Source organism: Diplotaxodon limnothrissa, linkage group LG5, assembly GCF_057381915.1.
Source record: "Diplotaxodon limnothrissa isolate DT_005_m linkage group LG5, D_limnothrissa_male_GT1.1, whole genome shotgun sequence".
Lineage (NCBI taxonomy): Eukaryota > Metazoa > Chordata > Actinopteri > Cichliformes > Cichlidae > Diplotaxodon > Diplotaxodon limnothrissa.
The window spans coordinates 24,579,454-24,604,232 of NC_140600.1; the positions used below are offsets into that span (position 1 = coordinate 24,579,454).

At 42.7% G+C, this 24,779-nt stretch overlaps 1 protein-coding gene across 3 annotated transcripts in view; it reads left to right on the top strand.

The window, feature by feature from the left end:
- The first annotated feature begins 411 nt into the window (after positions 1 to 411).
- foxj3 (forkhead box J3) overlaps positions 412 to 24,779 on the top strand; it is a 106,452-nt gene continuing 82,084 nt past the window's right edge. For 2 of the 3 annotated variants that reach the window (XM_085353311.1, XM_085353313.1), the window contains exons 1-2: positions 412 to 664; positions 12,739 to 12,780. The gene's annotated coding sequence lies outside the window, so the exon portion shown is untranslated. The remainder of the gene's footprint in view (positions 665 to 12,738; positions 12,781 to 24,779) is intronic. The other variant, XM_085353312.1, reaches the window with a different exon arrangement.

The following is a 24,779-nucleotide window of genomic DNA, read 5'->3' on the forward strand; positions in this document are numbered from 1 at the left end:
TATAAATAAAGCCACTGGTTAAAACTTACACACCTTTTATTAAAAAAAGGTGACTTATCAGACCATGCGGACTGTATTCAACTACCCCCCCCCCCCCCGCGCCTCCTGCTTTTATTCTGTGATGTTGCCTCTATTTTTCTGCGCACTTTGAGCTACATTTACACCCAGTGCGCAATAAATAAAGCAGATATCACGGATCATTTTTATTGATTGAAGTGCTTTCGTGTGTGCGGGTGCTTTTTCCACTGCGGGCGTGTGCATTTAACCGCGCGCTAGTTTCTGTGGCGGCAGGGGTGGTGAAAGACAGAGAGAGAGAGAGAGAAAAGAAACCTTCATGTGAGCTGTCTATGTGAAAGTAGTTCCGGGCACTTAACCCAAAGAGGGGAGAGTCCCGGATGTTGGCTCGGCCGCCGAAAGAAAGGCGAACGGGTGAAGGCGGAGAGAAGCTGAAGAGGGACGCCACGGCACCGCAGGCACACCGGCGAAGCCACGGTCACAGCGGCTCTTCACACAGGACGATAGCGTCAGGAGCGCAGGACATCCCCGAGGGGGGAGGGCAACCCGCTATCCGAAGAAGAGGAGGTGAAGGAAGGGGGGAGACAGTTACTCTGAAAACTACCGTGAGGATTACAGAGAGCCACCGTCACAGCAGCTTTCACCCTGAGTAAGTGAGCTATACGGGCATGGAAGTTGAACTAAGGCCCACGAAATGGACGACTTTAACGGGGAAGTGAGCTGCACTGAAGTTGTGGGGATTGCGCCCAGTGAACAGGCCCTGACACACGGTTCTCCACTCGCTGTGCTGAGGCGTGAGGGGGGACTCCTGGTTTTTTTTCCCCCTTCTTCTTCTGCTCAGGGAGCCAGTCAGTGTTTCCCCCGTGGTCAGTGTTAGTACACCCCGGCCGTGCTGCTGCAACTCTCCAAGTTGACAGCTCTTGCGTTAGCCTGCTAACACCGCCGTGCAACCGGTGACAACTGACAGGGCAACTTTGACAGCTAGCTAGCCAGTTTTGGTAGCCAGCTAACTTTAGCAGAGTGTTGTGGGCGCTTTCTCCAGGGCCAGGGCTAGGTGTGTTTGTGTGTACGCTTGTGCTTTTCCTCGCTTTAGGTGGCTGTATAATGACCTACCCCAGCCCTCCACAGCTATCGTTAAGCTAGCTGTTTGGTATGTGAGACGATGTGTGTCCAGCATGGAGTGAGTGTGTGCATGAGCCCAGTGTCATTTGGCTTTCCTGCGTGCTCTGACGGTATTTGACTCACAGCTGTTGCAGTGTGTTTTCTCGTCTGTCAATCGTCTGCTTCTCGGGCGAGGTTATAAATTCCTGCAGGAAAAATAATGATCCTAACATGAAAAAGATGGGGGGGGGGGACCCCCTCAAAAATCTAGTCGACCTGTGTGAGAAGGGCGAAGGATTGTCATGAGGCTGGGCAATCAACAAGTGCAAAGCGTGTTTCAGGTGCATTTTACGCCGCTGATTTTGATCTCCAGTCTGCCTCTGTGCCGCTGTGCATTGTCCTGAGACGGCACAGGCGGGTATTGCGGTTAACTCTTTGGTCATTTGTGCAAGATTTCTCGGGGCATGCTTTTTCTTATCTCTTATGTTTTTTCTAGTAGTGAGTTTGTGATCGTTCAGAATAAGGCACGCGCGCGCACACACACACACACACACACACACACACACACACACACACACACAAAACCCCAAAACAAAACAGCTGCGACATTTGCATGTAGTTGTGTACAAAAACGGCGCTCTTCCCTTTTTATCCCGACTTCCTTTATTAAAAGATGGATGACTGAACTCTTAATTTGCACTGCTGTCAACTCGTGCAGGCTTTATCAACGGATTCAGTGTGCTATTGCAGAGATGGGCTTGCAACGAGCTAATCATCATATACTCTCAATTAAATTTGCCATAAAGCCGGCGAAAAAAGGTTAAATTTATGACTAAATCCAAGCGTAATAAATTCCCCCCTAACATCCCAACCATGCCAGACCTTATGCTTCAACTAACAAAATGCCCATAGCGTTAGTCAGCACCCACAATCAAAGGTCAGACCTGGTTTGCTTCTTAATCACCCATCCTTTAAATAGCAGGCCCACAGAGCTGTCTGGATCGAGGCTATCTGTGCGTGCAGCTGTAGAAGACACATGGTGTTTAAGTGTGCATGGTGTTTGAAGTTGTTCCATCCAGGTCACTAGGGCCACAGTGGTTCCATTAGGCGTATTGTGGGGAAATGTCATTTTTATCATTCGAGTTTCAAGAAGTGACACCAAACAAGATGTGTGAAAAGTCTTAAGTTTGCTATGTGTTTTTTGGTGCTTGATGCAATTCACTAAAGTCGCCTTTTTATAAACACTGCTGTTTTTATAACCAAGATCTGTCACCGGGCTGTGTGACACTGGTAGTATTTGCAGTTCTTATCTGACTTGAAGTACGGCTAATGCATGCTTTTTAAAGGCTGCTGCAAAAGTATACATTACAACACGCGCACACACACACACACACACACGCACGCACGCACTGCTGTAACATCCATTTAATTCATTTTAGTCTGTAAGCAATGCTCATGTTCATTTCTGTTTAAAGCTGAAAATGCTGGGCAGGCTCAGACTTGGAGGTTCCTTCATGTGTATTATGTACAGTAGTTTATAGTTTACAATTTGATATCAAACGGAGCCTGGTTTGGGATTTTATTTGTCATAGTAAAAAGAAAGAAAACAGTTGTTCATCTTTGATAAATTGATTGACTATTTGAGAAGAAAGTGCAAAGCACATTACACACGTAACCATTTTTAAATGTGCATGGGAGGATGAGATTCAGGTTCATCTGTAGTTTTGACCTACTGTGGTTTTTGAAGTATCCTGCTTAATGGTTAAAAAAAAACCCCAAACACCTACATCGTGTGTGTGTGTGTGTGTGTGTGTGTGTGAGAGAGATGACAATAACATTTATCTACCATCTCTGAAGAAAAATTAATTTGTTGGCATGTGCAGAAGACAAGGAACATAAATGTAAAATATTTCATCACAGGTACTGTTATGCTTGGAGGTGTATAATTTAATAGACTAAATAGAATAATGACATGATATTGGGATAATTTTGATGTATGTCAGGGGTCAGAAAGCCAGTATTGTACTGTGAATTCAGAACAGCTTTTTACTTTTTTGAATATGAGCTCATTTGGTATTCAGTATGTGGCCCTGTGCCTAGCCGGTCTCACTGAGAGGCTTTTTAATTTCTCCCCTTGTTGAAGTGATTATTCAAATGGCCATCCGTGAGGTGCAGTTATCAGACTCCTGGTGCTAGTTGAGCCTGTGGCAACATGAAGGCCCATCACAGCCCCCCCACCGCCCTGTGTAGTTGGACAGCACCCAACAGGTACCCTCTGTTGCAACCCCTATTAGACGGTCACATCTTCCCCCTCAGGCTGAAAACCTTTTGTGTTATGCGATTGGCAGATGGCAATTTATTCATGAGGACTGCTGATGCTTTGGGTCAGAGGGCTCTGTTTAGTATTTTTTACAATGACTTAGTTTTGGTCTGAATCCAAAGTGGCTTGTTTCAGTCTTTCGCTCTCTGCTCTGGAATGTGAAGTTATTTTAGGTCTTTTTTTTTTTTCTTCCCTCCTCACTTCATCGCCCATCATCTTGTCCTTCAGCGTGTTTTTCTTCTTGGATGAGCGAAAAAACAGGATCTTCCTTCTCATTTCAACAGCTGTTTGCTCTGCATGGAGGCCAGGCTCAGGCACACTGACTGGACAATTTTTGGGGGTTTTTTTTTTTTTTGTTTGAAAAATTCTCCCTGTACCCTGCTTATATCCGGCGTTGGATGTTTCGCCGCGTTTGGTGAGAAGAGACTGGCTCAGTCTTCATTAGCAAAGCCGTGCATCACTAGAATGCCGATGAGCTATGAAGCCATTCATCTGCTGGAAATGCCTCCCTGATTCCAATTTGAATCTTGTTTGCAGTCACATTGTGTGAGCCCACTTCTCCATGTTAAAGAAGTCTCTTTATGTGAGAGATCAGAGGGGGATAATTGCACTTAAGTGAACCTCATTTAGTGCTGGCCAGAGCAATTACAGTAACTGCAGTTCTAGGCATTTTTGGGGCCTGGAGCAGCTGTCATTGAGTCTCTGTAGCTGAGATATCAAATGGTGAATAGAATGGCATTGCCATGCCATCATGGGAATGGCATATCCTTGGATGGATTTTAATTAGTTTTTGCAGGTTTTTGCTCAGCGCTTTTCTTTTCTTTTTTTTTCTCCATTTGAAGAAAAGCATAATTAAAAATGACAATTAGAAATGCATTATTTTAGTAATGATTGAAAATAAATTATTCTCAAGGTGCTGTAAGGTGAAAAAAGCCAGCAATGTTTCTTCAGGCAAAACCCCCTGGGCTTGAGGGAAATGTTTTATCATTAATGTTATTCAGGAGCCAAATTTTGGGTTTTGCTCAGCTGGGTGCTTTAATCTATTTTTGCTGTAAATTAATGAATTTTTAAAGAGCCCCTCGCTGGATATGGGTGGATGTGGGAATGCAGCGCTGGTTCGGTTTTCAAACGAGCCTCTCCTCCTCCTCCGTCACCCCCACCCTCCTCACGGGATGGAGAGAATGAATTTGCTGAAGCACTACACTTTTCATTTTTTATTCATCCAGCAGTCCACTGTCTAGTTCTCCTCATCCTACCTCCTCCTCATCTATTGAATTGAATTTGTCAGTGAACTAGTCTTGTATGCGCCAATTCACGTCCTGGATTGGAGTTGGGCGTAGATGTGAATTGGTGAGGGAGTCATGGGATATTTAATTCAGCTGGCTCTTTTGCTCATATTATCAGTACATTTGCTCAGATGCATGTTTTTATCTAAAAGTGTGTATCGATTTATGTCTGTCTGACTAATCAGGGACGGTCTCTTTGCAAGGGGAACTACAGTAACTACCCACACTAGAGTTTGGCGGGTAAGTTTAGAAAGTGGAGAAGAAATGGGTGGGGTAGGGGCGGAGGGGAGAGGAGGGGGGTTTGGCGGCTCTTGTATTGCATGGCGGTTTTGGTGAGTCATTACAGCCTTGTGGTAGCAAGAAGGATATATATATATATATATATATATATATATATATATATATATATATATATATATATATATATATATAAAAACACCCAGCACGCCCCTGCGGGCGGTTTATCCTTCAAGCTCGGGTCCTCTACCAGAGGCCTGGGAGCTTGAGGGTCCTGCGCAGTATCTTAGCTGTTCCCAGGACTGCGCTCTTCTGGACAGAGATCTCCGATGTTATTCCCGGGATCTGCTGGAGCCACTCGCCTAGCTTGGGAGTCACCGCACCTAGTGCTCCGATTACCACGGGGACCACCGTTACCTTCACCCTCCACATCCTCTCGAGCTCTTCTCTGAGCCCTTGGTATTTCTCCAGCTTCTCGTGTTCCTTCTTCCTGATATTGCTGTCATTCGGAACCGCTACATCGATCACTACGGCCGTCTTCTTCTGTTTGTCTACCACCACTATGTCCGGTTGGTTAGCCACCACCATTTTGTCCGTCTGTATCTGGAAGTCCCACAGGATCTTAGCTCGGTCATTCTCCACCACCCTTGGGGGCATCTCCCATTTTGACCTCGGGACTTCTAGGTTATACTCGGCACAGATGTTCCTGTACACTATGCCGGCCACTTGGTTATGGCGTTCCATGTATGCCTTGCCTGCTAGCATCTTGCACCCTGCTGTTATGTGCTGGATTGTCTCTGGGGCATCTTTACACAGCCTGCACCTGGGGTCTTGCCTGGTGTGATAGACCCCAGCCTCTATGGATCTTGTACTCAGAGCTTGTTCTTGTGCTGCCATGATTAGTGCCTCTGTGCTGTCTTTCAGTCCAGCTTTGTCCAGCCACTGGTAGGATTTCTGGATATCAGCCACCTCCTCTATCTGCCGGTGGTACATACCGTGCAGGGGCCTGTCCTTCCATGATGGTTCCTCGTCTCCCTCCTCTTTCTTGGGTTTCTGCTGCCTGAGGTATTCACTGAGCACTCGGTCAGTTGGGGCCATCTTCCCAATGTATTCTTGGATGTTCCTTGTCTCATCCTGGACTGTGGTGCTGACACTCACCAGTCCCCGGCCCCCTTCCTTCCGCTTAGCGTACAGCCTCAGGGTGCTGGACTTGGGGTGAAACCCTCCATGCATGGTCAGGAGCTTTCTTGTCTTTATGTCAGTGGCTTCTATCTCCTCCTTTGGCCAGCCTATTACCCCAGCAGGGTACCTGATCACGGGCAGGGCGTATGTGTTGATGGCCCGGATCTTGTTCTTACCATTCAGCTGACTCCTCAGGACTTGCCTGACCCTCTGCAGGTACTTGGTGGTTGCAGCCTTTCTAGCGGCCTCTTCATGGTTCCCATTTGCCTGCGGGATCCCCAGGTACTTGTAACTGTCCTCTATGTCTGCAATGTTGCCTTCTGGTAGTTCAATCCCCTCAGTTCTGACTACCTTCCCTCTCTTTGTTACCATCCGACTACACTTCTCCAGTCCGAACGACATTCCAATGTCATTGCTGTATAGCCTGGTAGTGTGGATCAGTGAATCGATGTCTCGTTCACTCTTGGCATACAGCTTGATGTCATCCATGTACAGGAGGTGGCTGACAACTGCTCCGTTCCGTAGTCGGTATCCGTAGCCAGTCTTGTTAATGATCTCACTGAGGGGGTTCAGGCCTATGCAGAACAGCAGTGGGGACAGAGCATCTCCTTGGTAGATCCCGCACTTGATGGTAACTTGTGCTATGGGCTTGGAGTTGGCCTCTAGTGTTGTACGCCACATCCCCATTGAGTTCCTGATGAAGGCTCTTAGGGTCCCATTGATCTTGTACAATTCTAGGCATTCCAGTATCCAGCTGTGGGGCATTGAGTCATAGGCCTTCTTGTAATCAATCCAGGCAGTGCACAGGTTGGTCAGTCTGGTCTTGCAGTCTCGGCTGATTGTTCTGTCTACCAGTAGCTGGTGTTTTGCGCCTCTGGTATTCTTGCCAATTCCTTTCTGTGTCCCGCTCATGTATTGACCCATGTGCCTGTTCATCTTAGCCGATATGATGCCTGACAGGAGCTTCCATGTAGTACTGAGGCAGGTTATTGGTCGGTAGTTGGAAGGGACCGGTCCCTTCTTGGGGTCCTTGGGGATCAGGACCGTCCGGCCTTCAGTTAGCCATTCCGGGTGTCTCTCGTTAACTAGCAGCTGGTTCATTTGTGCTGCCAGACGCTCGTGGAGTGCAGTCAGCTTCTTCAGCCAGTAGGCGTGAACCATGTCGGGCCCTGGTGCTGTCCAACTCTTCATACTGGAGACCCTTTCTTGGATATCTGCCACTGTGATGGTTACTGGACCCTGTTCAGGGAGGTCGCTGTGGTCTGCCCTCAGATCCACTAGCCACTGAGCATTGCCGTTATGGGTTGCATCCTTCTCCCATATGCTCTTCCAGTATTGCTCCATCTCCAGCCTTGGTGGTGCTGTTCTCTTATTGTTCCCTTGCCACTGAGAGTACACCTTTGCTGGTTCTGTGGAGAACAGCTGGTTTATTCTCCTGCCTTCTATCTCTCTGGTGTACCTCCTCAAGCGGCTGGCCAAGGCTGTGAGTCTTTGCTTGGCAGTTTCCAAGGCCTCAGGTATGGACAACTTGCTGTATTTCTTAGGCACCTTATTTGTCGCACCTTTCTGCAACTCTGTTAGTTGGCTAACCTCCCTCCGTGCTACTTTGATCTTGCCCTCTAGCCTCCTTCTCCATGGAGGGTACTGCCCCTTGTGGCTGTTCAACTTGTAGCCAAGCATCTCACTGATCACTGCTGCCGTATTGTAGATCAGCTTGTTAGTGTCGGTAATCGTGGTTGTAGGTATTGCCCGTAGTGCTGCATTAACATCATCTAGCAGACCTTCTGAGGGTACTTCACGTAATCTTGGTAACCGGCTACGGGGGATCCAGGTTTCAAGCTTGGCCATGATCCTATTTTTCAGGTCAGTTCCTCTCGCACTCAACGATCCTTCTCCTATCGCACTTGGGGCTATGTACCCAATCTCGGGTGGGGGTGATGATATCTCCCCCCTGACCTGGCGTCCTGACTCCTCCTTGCCGTAGCATTTGTGTTGTACCTCGTCAATCTCTAGCTGTGAGAGCAGTCCCTTCTTTTGAATGTTGGAACACTGAGCTACTAGTTGTTTCGCCGTCATTGTGGATGTTGGGTATCGAAGAATCCATAGGTCCCTCATCCTATTCATGTAGCCCCTTCCGCCGGGGTTACTTGCGTAGTAGCATTCCAACAACGCCCTGTTTTCGTCCCTTGCCCACCGATGCCTTCTTGTTCCAGTAGCCCACTTTTCGTCAGGGTGCCCTGGTTCCTCAACACCTGACGCGGACCTTGTTGATCCGGGCGACGTCCGAGCCGGCATGCCTTCATATTTATCTGTCTCGCTCATGTCTGCGGTAGGCTTGCTTAGCATAGGGGGTCTAGCCTTAGGACCCTTACTGGATACAGACGCCCCAGGCAGGAATCGAACTTGCGATCCTCTGTTCCAAAGGCGTGTAGTTTAACCACTACGCTATCCAGCCATCCTTCTGGTGTTCACATTTGATTATTTTTTTCAGCCTCTTAATTTCCGCAATAAAGTCGCTGAGGTACATTTTTAAAGGTTCCTTTTTAAAAGCTATAATCACCGCAAGTGAAATGGTGCTTTTAGAAAAATAGTTTTGTGATGTATTTCCATTAATGGCATTAATGGTATATATATATATATATATATATATATATATATATATATATATATATATATATATATATATATATATATATATATATATATATATATATATATATATATATATATATATCATTTTTTTTTTAAATATATATTAAATTTTGTGGCAATTTTACTATAAATGTGTAACTTGATCTTATCTTTGCATTGGGTTTAAGCAAAGGTGCGTGACCAAAAGTGTTACGAAAATGATGGTTAGATGGTTTTACTGTAGTAGATGTGCAAAGGAAATCGGGCCCTGCAAGTCATAATGACGTGAAAACAAAAGTGTTTCTGAGTAAATGCACATTGTGTGTGTGCAGTAGCTGTGTCGTGTAAGATTTTACTTACATGAGTGCTAATGAAGACCCAAATCCTAAACGAATAAAATGGGCCTCAGTTTTCAGTTCCTTGACGGATTTAATAATTCATCATATTGTTTGGTTTGTCCTTGAGTTTTAATAGGCCCTCAGTATCAGTGTAGGCTTTTTTTTTTTTTTCCTTTTGGCTGGTTGCTTAGTAGAAGGAGTTGATATATGATTCACACTCTTAGGAGACCTTCGCGCTTTGTGCAGGAAGGAGAGCTCGCTAAGCCGACGCAGCTTAAGTAATAAGAGTGGAACTTTCATCCTAGTATTTGGTATCTGTTTTAATCATTACTTTGGCTCGCGTGGCAGAAATAAAATCCAATTTTTAGGCAGCATTCCTAGAGAACAGGGAAATTTTTAAACTTAATACGGTAGCACTTACAGCTGACTAAACAATGCAGCTTTTCCTGCATACCAGTCGCCACAGAACTTTCATTTATGACATATCATACGAATGGCGGCAATAACTGCTGCACTAAGGTCTCTTCATGAAATGACACTTTAATAACACGATATTCCCAGATGTTACGTCCAGCTCCCGCCTGTGGACTGCATGCATGACATGGCAATTTATAGGTGATAGCATAGCAATAATACATGGAGAGCGTAACATAAACCAGACTTGATTGAATATGATAATCTTTGTGCTGTGAGATGCAGCAGCTGGTTCACAGGTACAAGCATACATAAACCACTTAAGATGTACAAATTTACAGCCAAGGTGAATTCACTTGCTAAAAAAAAAAGGTCAGCAGTGTGCGGTTGGATAATCTCTCGTGTGGATGCCACTTGCTTGTCTACTACAGCGGAATTAGTGTCTGAAAAGGAAGCATGCACTGCAAGTTGCAATTCTGTCTGCCCTCCTAGGTTTATTGTCTTTATAGCATGATTGTGTTAATGCTGTTGCAATGTAGTTACGGTAGGGGAAAAAAAGAATTGTCATTTGGTTGAACATCAGTCTGCAGAATCCAAAAGGCAAAGTCGGAGAAGGTCAGTTTTAATTTTGCTCCACAATCCTAAGGCTGAATGGTGAGGGCTTGCCACATAACTTTGGTTCATACTAGGGCTGCCACAAATGATTATTTTGATAGTCGACTAGTCACTGATTATTTTTGCGATTAGTCGACTAATCAGATCATGCATCCATTGGATGTACAGCTTATTGCACCAGCAGCATCTGCTCTTATATAACTATCATTAGCTTACAGCTTTAAGTGTTTAAGGTCTGTGCTAACTAAAAATAAAGACAAGATGATAGTTTATTAAATTTTAATGAAATTTGCAGATTGTTTTGGTGAAGTTTAATAAACTCCTTGCTATCTAAAATATAACAGGACACCGGAGTATATTTTCGAGCATCTCACACTTCTGATAATCAGTTGTCTGCTTGATGTTTATTCAGTTGTGTAAAAACTATAACTTTAATCTCAGCCAAACCGATTTACTCAGGAACAAATAAAATACTAAAAAAAGCCAAACAATAAAATTTTTAAGTTATCTAAGTGACTTGTATATGTTTAACCTGAGTAGCGAAAGACGGCGGTGGGTTTGAAAACGATTTGCCGGGACTCCGGTGTTCTCACGGGCTCTAGTGAGCCTTGCCGAAACGTCTCAGACGTCTCCGAAAACATCGGAGCGCTTTTGAAAATATGTGGTGTCTTGATAAACTGAGCAGATATTTGAGGTTTACACAGCTACATTCTCGCCTGAAAATATGTTAAACGTTTATTTTGTGACCCAGAAAGAATAATAAGAGTAATATTAAAACTAACTAGCTGCCGCCATTGTTGGAAACTGAGCTGGGCTGCGCTATGAATTCTGAGACAGAGCTACTTCTTTTTCTTCGGGGTTTAACGGCAGCTGGCATCCTTGTACATGCAGTGCTGCCATCTTCTGTTTCAGTCCATTATTACACTCTTAAATCCTACTACTTATTCCTGCGTCTTTTGTGATCTTACAAAGCTTCAAACGACACATCAACGATTTTGATAGTTGATGTAATCGTGACTAGTCGACTAATCGTGGCAGCCCTACTGAATACTCTGCCAACAGTAAGCTGGTGGCTGATAGACCATTCATCATGATATCACAAGATAGAACCTGTTTGAGCATATTTTTTTTTTTGATCACAACTGAAGGTTGCATTTAGTTGCTTCTTTTCTCTATGTTGTGATTTCTGACAATGTTAAAGTGACCTGTCCAGAAATAGCTTAATGCAGCAGTTAGAGTCTGTATGATGTGATGTGTGAGGCTCATGATCTGTAAGGACCAGTGCCAAGTTATGCAGATGTGGTGTTAGTTGGGAAGGAACTGCAGTGGATCTCTTAGACTCGATGATTTAACACTTCTTTTTCATACCCCTTGCTTGTGCCTCATTATCATCTGTAGTGCTCAGAAGAAGCGCCCGTCAAAAACCTCTCTGCTATCGTCATTTGTTGCTCTTTTTTTTTTCTTCTTTTTTTTTTTTTTGTGTGAAACCTGATGGATTAGCCTTAGTACTTGGAGTCTCCATCTGTGATTCAGAAAACCCCCAACAGAAGCCAAGGATTCTCTCTGTGGAGTTGGAGGAAATGTTGATCTGTGTGTGGACCAGGAAACCCACACGTGGTGACTTGCTCTTGCCCCATCGTTCCGTCCTTGCTCTCACACGTAGCCAGTGTCTTGATTATGGTTTCACATTGTCTCTTCCCTTCTTTTTCTCTCTCTCCGCCATACTTTCCTGTGCTCTTCACTTAGCAAACAACACGTCTGCAGAGAATTCAGAAGAATGCATCTTGTTACTAGATGAGTCATACTTCCTCTGGTTTGCATGCCTCTCCCTCAGGGTGGATGAATGAGAGGGCGGAGAGGTTAGCTGGAGGAGGGGCTCGGTGGCTGAAGCAACATGGTCTGTGCCAGTTGCCCAATGTAATTAAGAAGTTATCAGTGCATTGGTCACAGGCCATGAGCTGCCTAGATCAGCGCTGCCTCACAGATGTGGTTGTCCCAAGGTGGCTACGTGACTGACAGCTTCGACCAGGGTGAGTCACTGCCTTCAAAAAGTAACTGTTTGGAAATCTCAGGCTCTGACCCTGTAAGTCAGCCTCTCTGCCAAGGTGCTGTGGCCCTGGGAGAGGAGCCCAGAGCCTCAGCTCTAGGGAGAAACAAGACAGCACCTGCAATTTGAGAAATGTCTCTGGTCTACTGAAGGAAATTTATATGGCAGAATGAGAAGACTGTAGATGAGTTTGCATGCAGTTACTATGCTTCAGTGTTTCTCAGGAGGCCTGACTTTGGGATAAATGTTTAAAAAATAGATTAAAGTTTTTTTATTTATTTATTTTTGGTGTGAATTTCACATGCAGTTAAGTGTCTAACACTGGTTTTAATTTCCTAAACGTATGCTTTCAATTTGGCTTAATTTCACTTTGCGTCACAAAATGCACAGAACTGAAAACAATTTTGATTATCTGTATAAAGCTGATGAAACAGTATCAGGCCTCTCCTGGCTCTTGCTCTGTCTTTCCCCATACCTGCTCTGCTTGGTCCCCTGCCAGAACCTATGACTCACAGGAGACTGAGTGACCTACTTTTTTTTTTTGTCTTCTAGGAGTGCCAGAAGATCTTTCTTATTTGCAAGACGATACACTGGGTAAATATAAGTCAATTAAAATGCACTTAATGCACCCATTTTTGGATTTAAGCACCTAAAGGCTGTGTCAGCATGGCGGCCACCTCAGAGAATTCCTTTCATTATTACAAGCAAAAAAGAAACATAGTAAACAGGCGAGCTTTGATATCTCATTAGATGCAAACTGAGTTTAAGGCCACACTGGCTCTCATCAAGCCAATTTAAAAATATAACTCATTTAAGCAATCTCATAATCCTGCTATATCTCTGTACGTTTATATTGCTCATTCCCAGTTTATCCAGGTTGTCAGAGATTATGGTTTGAAAGCATTTAAACAGAATCAGTGAAAGCTGCCTAGTCGGCTTTTGCTGATTCTCAAGGCCTAGTCGGCTTTTCTTTCTCCAATGATGGAGTTCTGGCTGTACTGTTAAGGTGAAGTTTGAACAGTTGCTTTTATGTATGCCACTGATTAGTCAGGAGATAAAAAGTTTGGGTATACATGCAATCTTTCAAATGCCTGGTTTATAGTTTGCCCACCTCTGAAAAGAAAACAGGGATGGGATCAAAAGCCATAGGATCACTGAGATGGCTTGAGCTGGTTTTTGATTGGAAAAATATGCCGCTTTGCACCAGATGGAATTTCCACTTTAATCGCTAATTGCCGTTTTTTGGTCGTGTTGTCTTTCATTGATGCAGAAACAAGCTGTGCAGTTGAATGTGCTGTCTTGGCTGCTCTTTTTCCCTTCTACAAGGCTTGGCTTCTTTGATATGTCAGTTTTGTGTTAGTCTGCCGCCTTCGTCTTGACACGATTGGCCCCGCTTGCTCCGACCTCCTGGAAACCCCCCAGCATGCCCGCCCCAGGGTGTGTGTTCAGTCATTTATTCGGCTTCCTCTAAAAGACTGCCATGCCTTCACTTCCCTTCTAGTTTCCCTCCTCTTATTAAGATGCAGAAGGCAGAGCAGTGTTTGGTCTGAAAGGCTTAGTGCTGGGGAGTTACTGGTGTGTACAGTGGGGGGTCAGGGAGGGACTGTAGGCATGGGGACTTCAATGACTTAATGTGTGCTGTGTGGCCCCGGCCACACTTGTGCTAAGTTTTGCAGGCAGCTCACATTGCTCTGATTTATGCCTTTTTGTGTGAGTCCATTCACAGAAAGTCAAAATGATGCTCTGACAAAAGTGACTATAATTGGAGGGGAACAAATTATGAAGTCTTTGGTTAATGCAGATTGCTGCTTGAGTTTATGCCTGATAATCCCTATTTAGTCATCTGAAATGGCTGCCTTTTTGAAACCTCTTTTATTTTTATCATTTCTTTTCTCCAATGAATTTTGTCACGTGTTTTCTTCTTTTTTTGAGGTCCCAGTGGTGAACCACTTTGACCATCAGTCGAGCATTTTGATTCTCTTCTTTGCTTTATCAAACATTTTTGCTCTCGGTGAAATCCTCCAGGCGCCTTTTAGTGGCACCTACATTGTTACCCATTTACTCCAGTATATAATCAGCCTGCTACAAAAGCGTGACCTTGAATTTGCTGGTTGTGTGGTTCGCTAGAATATTGCTAACAAACCAAAAAGCATGGCTTCGAATCTACACTAGTGGTACTCGTTAGGGGTGGGTGTAACCCACAATGTGAAAATATTACAATACATTGGCCTCTAACAACAGTATCATGACTCTTTGTGAAACTAAAGTACAAAATAAAAAAACCCTAACAAAAAAAGCATCAAGCAGGTATTCATTTACTGGTATTTGTATATGCCCATGGCCACTTGCTTGTATTGGGTTGGACCCCCATTTGCCTTCTTCATGGCATAGATTCAACAAGGTGCTGGAAACATTCCTCAGTGATATGGTGATATGGTCCATTTTGAAATATATGAATCTCCCTTTGAACTCGCTGTGGTGTTGGGGAGGCGGGAAAAACACTTTGAAATTATCTGAGCTTTATAGAAGGTACACTGTGGTCATAAAGGGAGGGAGGTGATCAGTAAGGAAGGCTGTGGTGGTTAAACCGTGCTTGCATGGTATTAAGGGCCAGAAGTCTGAACCAGTAGCAACCTGAACTATTGTTACAAAGCGGGATGGACCCAAGCTTTTATGTTTTTTACACTAAATGCTGTCTTCCATTGTCAAATATTGGTGAGCATGTGCAAGTTGTATGTTGGCTTTCCTGTTCTTAGCTAACAGAAGTGTGACCTGGTGTGGTTTGCTCCTGTAGCCCATCTGCTTCAAGTTTTGATGTGCTGTGCGTTCACAGATGCTCTTCTGCAGACCTCTCTTGTAACAAGTGGTAATTTGAGCCACTATTGCCTTCCTGTCAGTTCCTATCTCTGTTCTGATGTTTGGTGTGAAGTTCAGCAGATCATCATCGTCAAATTCATTGAGTTGGTGCCATGCGATTGGCTGATTAGATGTTTGCACCAACAAACTGTTGAACACATGTACCTAACAAAGTGGGGTGTGTGTGTGTGTGTGTGTGTGTGTGTGTGTGTTAATAAGTTATAATGGCAAAGTTTTAGCTCTGTAATTAGCTCACCTCTGTGTCTGCCATTTCCCCCCCGTTAGTTCCTTCCCTTAAAGATGGCTAAATAGTAACTCTGGTAAGTCAAATTAGTGGGAGAATCAGAGCGGCTGCACGTTTTGGCTCAATATTTGGCACCAGCCTCCTGATAATTGCATTGCAGTATCAATATTTTGTCTCACCCCTCGCACTGGTGCCAGCTAGTTTTGTTTTTTCTTCTCTTACCATCTTCTACATAAAATCTCATCATGACCTACAAAATCTAGATGACACAATGCTGACCAATTAATCATATTTTTGCTGTCACAGTGATATGAACATAGAAGATAAATGAAACCACTTTCTACAGACTAAGGAAGATTTCTTTATCCATAGTTTGGGGGGTTGATGTTCAGGGGTTTTCCTCCACACAAAAATTCCTCAAAGAGTATCAGAATAAGGAATATATTAATCTTAAAGTTTTCAAAATCGGGCGTCAATAACAAAATAACACGAGACTTCTAAGTAAGGCAGCCTGGTTGCCTTTAACTATATGTAGATCAATCGTGCTTATGTGCATTAAATGCATTGTCACCAGCCAGGTTGTCAGGTGACAGGATGAATTCACGAGTGTTTAGCAGGCTATCATTTCTGCAGAATGAAGGCCAACAGCAACCTTAGGTGACCAGTGTTTCCTCTCAAAGAAAAAATAAAATAAAACTACTGTAACTAGGGCTGCTCGATTATGGCAAAAATGATAATCACGATTATTTTCACTGAAATTGAGATCTCGATTATTTGACGATATTTATTTAACCCTTTAAGACCTACCATAGAACCAAGTCCGCCAGAGCTTATATTACTTTTTTTTTTTTTTTTTTTTTTTTTTTTTTAACTACATGTTGTAGTGCCATTTGTGGGAGCATTTCAAGTTGCTATACAACTGTTATAGCCCATATTTTAATAATATGTATGCATTAAGTCCATAGTAACTACATTAATTGCAAAAAAGTGCAATGAACTACAAAAAAATTGAAAATCGTTCTTGTTTTTTGTTTTTTACATATATTTCTACTTGGAGAAATTTAAGAGGTTTATCCCTCAAAACTTTAAATACAAAAAAGTTGCAAAAAATAGTTTACAACAACAGGAAATTTATTTTGAGTGTCTTCATAGTTTTATTTTGGAGATACAGCAATTTTTATATACTGCAGGAAAAACAAAAAACAATCCTATGATGCAAATTTGCAAAGAAAACAGCAGGTGCATCAAAATAAACTATTTCCAGCAGTGCAATTCGAGTTCTAAGCATCCCAGAAACTATTCAGAAAAGTCAAACATGACTTATAAAAACACCAGTATAGGCTTTTAAGGCCTACAAGTAAAAAACTACATTTTCCGCGAAAATGACGTCACTTCCGGTTTCTGCAGGAAATGGCGGACATGCGATAGTTCGCGCTTACGTCTGTTTCACTGTGGGAAGTGTTACGAACAGCTGATCGGATCTGCAAAACGTCTTTCCGGAATATTATGTTTTTGTTCCTGCAAGCGCTTTTTATGCAGTTTTTGTAAAGCTTTATGTGGAAGGAAACCGTGACCGAGGACAAGCTGATGGCATAAGATGTAAGTACAACTCCTCCGGTTTCATATGCAAAAAAAAAAATATTGCACTAGCTTACACGGCTCAGGTTCTACAGGGATTTAAAAATAGTTACACAAAACGGAGCGTGCTGCTCTGACCGGCTTTAAAGGGTTAACAATAACAATGTATTGAATAATGACTTTAAAAAATAATATAAAATAGTGTGCAACACCACTGAAGTTTTTTTTACCTCTCTTTTCAACCAACGGCAGTCACACTCCTCTCCAAATAACTTCTGCTTAGCTTTCCGAGCTTTCCGAGCTTCCCTCGGGTCCTCTTAATCAGCGGTCTCCAACCTTTTTTGCGCCACGGACCGGTTTATGCCCAACAATATTTTCACGGACCGGCCTTTAAGGTGTCGCGGATAAATGCAACAAAATAAAACTAGTACCGGTACCGAAAAAAGATTGATTCATAACACACTTGAAAAGACCCAGGAAAACCGAGTTAACAATCAAAACGATAACAAAATAACGCTGAAAACCGATTTAAAAACCCTGAAAACCATACATTTCACACCTGAGCCTCAACTCTCGCGGCCCGGTACCAAACGACACACGGACCGGTACCGGTCCAAGGCCCGGGGACCTAATTGTTGTGACGCGTGTTCGAAATGCAGAGAGGTGCGCTGGATTTGCCACACAGAGCAGCGCGAGAGTAAAGCATGAGGGAGGGGCTAATAATAATAATAATAATGGATTGGATTTATATAGCGCTTTTCAAGGCACCCAAAGCGCTTTACAATACCACTATTCATTCACTCTCACATTCACACACTGGTGGAGGCAGCTACAGTTGTAGCCACAGCTGCCCTGGGGCAGACTGACAGAAGCGAGGCTGCCATATCGCGCCATCGGCCCCTCTGGCCAACACCAGTAGGCAAGTAGGGTAAAGTGTCTTGCCCAAGGACACAACGACCAGGACAGAGCCCAGGGATCGAACCGGCGACCTTCCGGTTACAGATGCGATTCCCAACCCCCTGAGCCACGGGCGACCGTAAATAATCGGCTCAGTCGTTTTTAATGATCGTTGAAAGCCCAGATCGTAATCGTGATTAAAATTCGATTAATTGAGCAGCCCTAACTGTAACTTGAAATAACAAATTTTTGGCTTTGGCTAATTTTATCACTTCGTCACTTTGGTCATTTAGTTTCTAAGTAAACAAAGGTTTATTTCAGGCTTTAGAGACGTATTCAGAGAGGATGTTTTAGAACTTATATATCAGTTAGTTTCTATTGTACACTTTATTTTTATCTATCTCTGGCTACTGAGATAACATGAAGGTGGTAAATGAGCAGCATAGCGGATGTGGTAATACAGAGAATGTCACATGTGGCAGAGAAGTCATCAAATGTCTAGAAGGGACCATTGAACATTTTTGGTGCAACTTTGCCTGCTCAATGTGCATGACAGCAGTTAACAGTTTGGCCTAATCAGCCACAAGCAATCCAGGTTTAATAATTTAGAGACTTGAAGGGACCTAACATGCATTTTCTTATTTTGGTTCTGCCACAGTTTGGACAACTTTTTTCCCCCTAGTCTTTTTTTTTTTTTTTTTTTTTTTTTCTCAAACCTCATGTATACAGTTCTGGCTTATTAAAAAGCCCAGTACAAGATAAATAAGGATTATTGTACTGTGAGTCATACAGAACTAGTCTAGCATAGCCCAAAGATTGAAAACATGAAGTTGAATGTTAGCATGAAAGGTCTGCTTAACTATGTATATTATACTGATTATCTTGTTATAAAGGTTGATACATATGTGTAGCTAATAAGGATTTTTAACGTTCTTTTCTTTTCTTCTTTTTTTCTCTTTTTAAAATTGATTTATTTTTTAATTCAATTTTAGGTTGTTGAGATATTTTGTTGCTTATTTTTTGTTGTTGCCGTGGTTACATCGGGGCGCTTATGACGCCACCATTGTCGCCCTGTGACAGTACAAACATTGCAGTAAACGCTCTCAAAGTGAAACACTGATTTGTCTTGTGTGATCTGTCATTTATTTTCTGCTCGACAGATTGTGGTTACACAGTCAAATCACCCTGCTGTTTAAAAAGCGTCACTTCTGTTAATTCATATATTAAATATTGTAATAAGTGCACCCTTCTTTATTCTTTTGCACAACTGTGTGTCGTAAGACTCAGTTAAAACTAATAAAAATTAATTGAATATAGAGGGATTTGGTAATACTTTGTTATGTTAGGGCCACCAATCAGTGCTTTTAATCCATGTTTAGCCAACATTTCACACATTTAACTACTGGCAGTTTATATTGTTGTATTTTCAAAGGGAATCTATTTTTGCCCAAATAAGAAAATGGATATGAAAGTCTTGAAACACAAAATAATTTCCAAGTTCTCATTTTTAATTCTCCTTATTTTATTTATATGCTTAGTAAGCCATCATATACCTATGAGTCAGAGCAGACTGAGTAGGATTTTCCTTCACCCTGTCACTCGAAACTACAAAATTAGACAGTTTGTTAGCTTTAGTTAAATACGTTTCAAGTGAAACATGAAAGTGAGCTTGACGACCCAAAACCATTTTTTTTTTCTTCTTCATAGATTTTGCATTTCCACCAAGGCTAAACATTTTTTTTTCTTTTTTCTTTAGAACACTAACTTCTTGGGTTGGTGGGGAACCGTGCAGGTCAGATCTGGAGCTTGCATGGTATAAGACTGTCTGCCCTTCTTTCACACTGACTCACGTTGCATGGCACATGATTCACCACTTTCGCCAGTGAGTCATCCTGAACAAAAGCGCCTAATTTTAAGGGGACCAGAAACAAAAGACGGACCTTTCTTTGCTACATACTTGGCTTTTCTTTTTTTATTTGTTTTAAAGCAAAGTATGTAACATTTGCTCACTTTGCATACTTTATGTGATACTGCATAATTTGTAGCAATAGTCACTGTGGGGTAGTATCACAGTGTGTTTTCTGCCATTGCTCCATTGAAACGTTCTTTGCCAACATCAAAGAAGACAAAATGGCTAATCAGAAATGTTCCAGTTTTGCAGTTTTAGAGTCTAAAACTTAGAAATGTATTAGCAAGAAAAATGTTGTAGCCCTCTTAAGGCCTAACAGTTCAACAAGGAGCACACGGACACAATCAGTATTCCAATAATTATTTTATTTTCCAGATATTGGAAAATATTCAAACCTGCACCAATTGCAGTATATAAAAATTTTTTTTTTTTTTTAACTTACCCATTTGTAAGGGTAATCTAATATTAGATTAGATTACATTATGCTCCTCTTCAGGTACTTTAACTACAAGTAACAGATTATTAGAAGTGGCTGTCTCTCCAATGAGATTCTCATCCCATGGATGGACTTCATTTCCAGAGTGTTGGATTGCTGCTGGCGATGGTAGTCCCTGTTGTGCTCTGCAGCCTCAGTGAGCACAACCATTTCTGCTTAGAGTGGCCCTCCAGCTTGGAGAGCAGGACAAAGACTCTGTCACCAGCTGCAGCCCAAAATGCTACAGGCCGTCCGACTGCTGGACGAGACGCTCACCGGAGAGGCAGTTATGTTATTCTAGCAGCCAAGATAGTGTGCCAAGCATGAGACTGGAAGGAGCAGGGATAGTTTTTTATTTTTTTTATTTTTATTTTTTTAAGGACAGAGGGTGTTGTTTTCTCTGAGGGGATTAAAATCAAAATACTACAATGACTTGCCAGATGTATAGCAGTTAGGCCCGCGCCCGCCCCAGTAAAGTCTGTGTGGGGAAACACTCCATCGTTCTTAGATGTGGGAATCGAGACTGGCTGCACAACAACGCAACTCTTCCTTCCAAGTTTTAGCAGCCTTGAGGTAGATTTATTTAATTTTTTTCCAATTCTGTCAATATATCCTGCATGCAGATGTATTTAAACTGAATACTGTGCAATGTAAATTCTTTCTGGGGGAGTATCTCTGAGTTTGTTTGCATATATGCGTGCGTATGGCCCCTTTAAGAAGCCTGCATTTGTTTGCTGACTGTGTCTGGGGCCCAAACTGGAGCTCTTTCTGTCAGATGAGTGAAGCACTGCAGAGGCAGCCACTGGGAGTTCTGTTTCATCTCTTCTCATACTGCTCTGGAGCAGACATGCAAATCCGCTGTAATGAGCACAGCCTGTGTGGTGGTGGTAGAAGTGGGGGGTGAGGAAAAGGGGGATGAACTCAAGAATTTAAGCTGGAGAAAGGGAAGGTGGAGGGAAAAGGTGAACCGCAGACAGCTCTGCCAGCTAGGAGAACATGAGAATTTGGGGAGGGGGGGGTTCGAACAGAGTAATGTCTGGAGCGTTGGAAGTGACAGTCTTCCCGCTCAAATCAAACATTCATTAGCCTGCTGTGGCTGCACTCTTCCCTTTGGTGTTGAAACACAGAGGTAAAGATGCAAATGGTGCCATGTTAATTAGCCTTATCTTTTACACCAGCAAGACATGGTGTGAAATAAAAAAACAAAACCCTGCTTCATCATCACCACCATTAGCAAATGTAATGAGGCTTTTGTATAGACTCTGCTTAAAGTTTAGCATCCTACAGTGCTTGTTGTAGATGCGATCTTCTGGTTTCCAAATTTCCGGGGATTTACAATTTACTAAAAAAAGAGATAAACATTTTAACGAAACACAACAGCCATTTCGAGTGAGGAGTATCTTGTGATTAGAAGAATAGCTTCAAGATAAAATCACATGATTGGACAAAGCACTTTACCCTCTGTAGATTCTTTAAACATCCACAAACTGGATGCTTCATCTAATGATTTATTAAGTAAAATACAATGCTGTTGACTGATGTGCATTAGGAATATTTCAGCTGCCGTCCTCACTGCAGTCTGTAAAGTGCATCATAAACCTCATTAGTCTGTCCAATAGCTCCTTGAATGTAATTTTATTCAATCATAAAGAAGTAAATCTCTGGTCAGTGTTGGGGTGCTTTGGCTTGTCTCCACCCAGTAATGTAAAGCACTCAAGACTTTTGATGAGCTCTGCAGATCAATCAGAGGTTAACAGGCACTTCACATAAGCTGAGGCCTACTGTATGCCATAGAGTCCTTAAATCTATACGACTCCTTCTGGCTTTTGTATCCAAATAGACCTAGGAAATACAAATTCCAGGATCTTAAACTTAGAAACTAACCTAGGAAATAAAAGACTCCATGTTTGAAGAAACATGAAGATTAGGCAAATTAGATGGATAGTAGATTAAGGCTTTGTCTGAGACGACAGTGTGGCGGTGGTGTTCCTTGTAATGCATGACTGTATGACATGTTGGAAAGATGATGTGCATACTCTGGAAGAGAGAGCCATGAAAAACAAGGCTTTTTTTGCCTTCCGTTTTTTTGTTTTGTTTTTTTGGAAAGTATAATTTGATTATTATATTGTGTTGAGACAAGTTGCCAGTATGCATAGTTTCCTACAGAATTGGATTATATTTGTGTCACACTCTTGCACAAACGTGGACAGAAAACGCATTTGTGCTCTTTGTGACCGAAAACGCAATAATCAGCTCCCCTACCAATAATTTCTTCCTCCTGTCAGTGAACTTGAACTCCACTGTCTTGGACTGCAGCTCCTCCTTCTGCTCTGCAGTCGTCATGAGGTTAGATTAGCTGAACCAGGTCTCCACCTGCTTCAGGTTAAGCTCAGAGTAGGGCTGGGCGATATGGCCTAAAATCCATATCACGGTATAATTTGAAGCATGTGCGGTAACGATATGTATTGCGATATATTCTTTTCTTCTGTATGTATTTTACACACTTGAAAGCACACTTAAAATCCTTTCATTTTCTCAAAAATCGACAGTGCGCCTTATGTATGAATTCTGGTTGTGCTTACTGACCTCGAACTGATGTTATGTAGTACATGGTGCATAGAAATCTGTCAAATGTTTTAGTGCGACTTTGGTAAGCTATGAAGGCGCACCGCTTGATGGATTGCCGGAGCATTACGGCTGCTGGAGTCAGGAGCCATGCGGAGTAATCTGGGTCCAAAACTCCGTCTTCTTCAGGTCCCAAAGTCAAACACTGCGGCATCATGGAGAGTTAAAAACTGTCTAAATTCTTTCATCTTTAATAAAATGATCAGCGTTGCTGCTTTACCAGGTGTAACAATTAAGTTTAACATCCAGGCATCCATCCATGAAAACAGAGTTATTAAATTTAACGGAGTTAGAAGTTAGCAGGAAGTTAGCTCGCTAGTTTTCACCTGAACACCATATACCATGTTCTGACTGAGATATTTCTGAAAAAATTAAAACGTACAGCTCTGTTATCACTTCCAACATAAATGAAGACAGAAAACTAAACAGCAGTGACTTTTGTAGGGTTACTGAAGTTGGACTACCTGGTATATAATGATGTCCTACGTGATCGCGAGCAAAACAGCTATGTTAGCATAACAATAGCACAGTGAAGCTGAAGGATGAACGCTAACTTTTTTCCACTCGATAAAAGTTAAAGTGCAGGTTTCTGGTGGTCAGGGACAAATGCAATTGCATGGCAGCATGCTATAAACGGACCAAACTTCAGTTAGGAGAACAACTGAGATAATCCATCCACAATACGAGGTTAGTCATTAATATACTGCAGCAACATGGGAATAGGGCAGCTGCGAGAGAATTCAGCATTAATGAATCAATGTTACAGAAGTGGAGGAAGCACAGTTTTTGGCTTTCCCCATATTCCAAAAGGGCTTTGTCCCTTTGTTATTACTGTCACTCGGCATAATTTGCAGATGTTGTTTGCAGCCGCTGCAATGCTTTCAACCAAAACAGGCGCAGCTTGATGATACCATCAACATGCGCTATCGCGGTAGAGCGGTATAGTCAAAATCTCTACCGTTGGCCAAATTTATATTGTTTCTACTGTATACGGTTATACCGCCCACCCCTAGCTCACAGTGGGTAGCAGGAGCGAAACAAGCATCTATCACAAGATGCAGTCCAAGATGGTGGAGTTTTGTGGGCCAAGCAGCAGCCTGCCTGTAGGGGAACAGTGGACCAGGAAAGATTGAAGTTAGCGGGTTAACAGCGAGTGGCCTTTCAAAACAAGAACAAGGGAATTGATCACAATGCAGTCAGTATCTCTTGACGGACCACCCAAGTATAGTCAGTGTGTGGAAACAATGAGTAAGTGTAAGTTTCAGTTGTATTTCTCTCACTTATTCTCTTTGGCTAATCTTTTTTAAAACTGTGGTCAAAAGTCAGTCCCATGCAGATAATTGTTGTTTAAAAATTACGAACACATTGACTATCTAGTAATCGTACAGATTCAGCCAGAAAAATCTGATTCTTTTTGTTTTACTACTACCAAGCATTTTCTGATCTGTCAGTGCTGCTTCTGAACTCCAGGTGTTAAGTTGTTTGCCCGCTGGAAAGCAGCACTTTGGGAAAACAGATTCTGTGGGAACATCACTGTTTACTGCAGTTAATTTGCACCTCGGTTCTTCAAGAAATGCTGCAGCTCGAAGGTCTTGCATCTGTGGGATTAAGTGTTTTTTATTGTATGTTAAAAATGACACACAGAATCAATAGACAGACTGGGCACAGTTCGCTGATCAGTACTGCTGATAAACTCTTGTTTTTGAGGTATTTGATGTATTATATTGGTGTGGAAAGAAGTCGTCGTTCCCCCCCCCCCCCCCCCCCCCCCACTACACTTTCCTCTAAAATGAAGAGTTTCTCATTGGAAACACCACAATCAATTTCACAATAGTAGAAGAGCAACTCCTTCTGCTCGTGGCTCTCCTGTCTGACAACACTCTCAAATTGCCGTCTGACGGCTTCTTCGCACTGGAGGGAGTTCCTGTGTTGCAGGGGGTTGGGCTGTCTGCGGGAGTGTTGGGTGGGGACACAATTGGAGTTCCTAAGGGTGTTTGAGGCAGCTGTGG